The 2,569-nt window shown below is 49.0% G+C and overlaps 1 non-coding gene across 1 annotated transcript; it reads left to right on the top strand.

The window, feature by feature from the left end:
* The first annotated feature begins 2,277 nt into the window (after positions 1–2,277).
* Positions 2,278–2,349, top strand: TRNAW-CCA (transfer RNA tryptophan (anticodon CCA)). Its single transcript has one exon. It is a non-coding gene; the product is annotated as a tRNA-Trp (tRNA).
* Positions 2,350–2,569: the final 220 nt, after the last annotated feature.

Genomic DNA, 2,569 nt, shown 5'->3' with positions numbered 1-2,569 from the left:
ATAATTATGATTGCTCACAAGTGCATGGGTCAGCATGCCTGTTTATGCATCTGGTTAGCTGCCAGTAAGTTAGGGCAGCTCTGCTGACCTCGGCTGGACTCTCTCAAGCGTTTGCCAGGCAGGTGGCTGTAAGATGGTCCAGGAAAGCTCAGCTGGGGTCACTGGGCTCCTCTCCATCCGGTCGCCAAAGTCTCTCATCCTCCATCAGGGTAGCTCAGGTTTGTTCCTATGACAACTGGGCAGAGTTCTAAGACAGCCTGTAGAAACTATGAGGCATGCTGAGATCTAGGCTCAGAACAGGCTGCCTGTCCCTTCCACCTCATTCTAGGGCCCAAAGTCAGTCTCAAGTCCAGCCCAGTTCAAAAAGGTGGAGACAGAGACTTCACCTTTCAGTAGAAGAAACTGCAGAGTCCCATGCAAAGGGCATGGACTCAGGCAGCAAAACAGGAGTGGGGACCTTTATTTGCATCTCTCCCAGCTACCCAAATGGGTGGTGCATTTATCCAAGCCCTGTCTTCATCTCAGGCATCTCTGACCTATATTGTGGTTTTCACAGCAAGGCACACAACATACCCACATGCAGACATGAGGACAACCCTCTCAAAGAGAAGCGCCCGCCCCCACCCCCTGTTTGAAAACAGAATGTGGTCTGTGTACACAGAGGCACATAAAGACACAAAACGTTTGGGATTTCCCTGGTGGTCCAGTGGTTAAGAATCCGCCTTGCAATGTAGGGGACGCCAGTTCGATCCCTGGTCCAGGAACTGGGATCCCACATGCTGTGGAGAAGCTGGGTCCACGTGCACCACAATTGCTAAGCCCATGGGCTGCAGAGCCACGTGCTCCAGAGCCCACACGCCACAACTAGAGAGTCCGTGCACTGCAATGAAAGATCCCGCATGATGCAATGAAGATCCTGCATGCCGCAACTAAGAACCAACACAATCCAAACAAATAAATACAACAAACAAATAAATAAATATCTTTTAAAAACACATTTGCTAGTTATGTAGATGATGTGCACACACGAAGATGGGCAGACCCCTTACAGGTTTTCCTCACTTTGTCTACAGCGTGGACGCCCCAGGTGCATACAGGCAGACACGCCAAGTTAGCTGTGTCTAACATGCCAACATACACAGACGTGTGCACACAGCTTTGGAATCTGTACACAGTGAGCACACTGTAACCACCCCTGGCTAGAAGAAGTCTGCTTGCTCGGCACACAATCTGCACACATTCCCACACCACAAGTCCACACGCACGTTCGATCCAGGTGGGTGACTCCTGACCAGCGTGTAAGCACACAAACAGATCCACACGGGAACCGTGGAATCGTCTCCACTGGGCGGTTCTCTGCTTCCAGAAAGATAAATGTCCTCCTCTCAAAGATGAGTTGCCGACCCCACAAATCACTGCTCCTGAGCTCCGGAGCCCTCCCACCCCCTGACCCTCCCCCATTACTCATCCAAAGAGGAAATGCAAAGAGTAATAATAATTAGACAAGGACAAATCACTGGGCTAGGGTGGGGATGGCTCCACTCAATAAAGAACCGTTTCCTTGGCAACCAGGGCAGGTGCAGGGAGGCAGGGGGCTCTGGGGGGCCTGCAATGGGTGGGTGTGGGGAGCTGTAGGCCAGGGCTCAGTCCCTGCACCGCGTCCAGCAGAGGTTTAGGGAACCCTGGATCTAGGGGAGCAGGCAAGTCCAACCCCAAACCCAGGCACACTCATAAATTCACCTTTCAAAGCACACACACAGTGAAACGGAGATTGATGGCCCTCTGTCACTTCTTGTATTCTACATTAAATGGTGCAAATCTTATCATTTTTTCCAAAAGCTTATCTTTTGCTTCTATAGAGTTAAAATTTCTTTTAAAAATCGGAGATATTACTACATGTAGCTAGATGCTTCTTTTTTAAAACTTTAAGTAATATGAAAGTACACAAAATAAAAAGGGAAAGTCTGTCTCTTGTAAGCCCACTCGACTTCCGAGGTAGCACCATTACTCTAGAACTTTCTGTGGGCAAATATAGATACACCAGCAGGTAATAATAGATCTACATCTTCCACTGCACTGACTACATGCCAGGCATGGTTTAAGCACTTTATGTCCATTCACTCGTTTAATACTTCTAATAGCCCCATAAGGGAGATACTATTATACCCCATTTTCAGATGAGAAAACTGAAGCACAGAGTCCAGTGGGCGGCAGAACCAGCAGTCGGGCCTGAAATCCAGGCTCTTATCTACTACACGCTACTGCCTCTTGGCGGCTTCCCTGGTGGCTCAGAGGTTAAAGCGTCTGCCTCCAATGCAGGAGACCCGGGTTAGATCCCTGGGTTGGGAAGATCCCCTGGAGAAGGAAATGGTAACCCACTCCAGTATTCTTGCCTGGAAAATCCCATGGATGGAAGAGCCTGGTATGCTACAGTCCACAGGGTCGCAAAGAATCGGACACGACTGAGCAACTTCACTCACTGCCTCTTGTAATCCCTAAGATGTTCATTTCCACCTGGGTTTGTTGTTGTAGTTGTTTTCATTTGGTTTTATTTCATTTGCTGTTGTTG

The sequence above is a fragment of the Dama dama genome, chromosome 23 (assembly GCF_033118175.1).
Source record: "Dama dama isolate Ldn47 chromosome 23, ASM3311817v1, whole genome shotgun sequence".
In the NCBI taxonomy this organism is placed as follows: Eukaryota; Metazoa; Chordata; class Mammalia; order Artiodactyla; family Cervidae; genus Dama; species Dama dama.
Note: the sequence above shows the minus strand (reverse complement) of the source record. Positions and strands in the feature narration are given on the sequence as shown.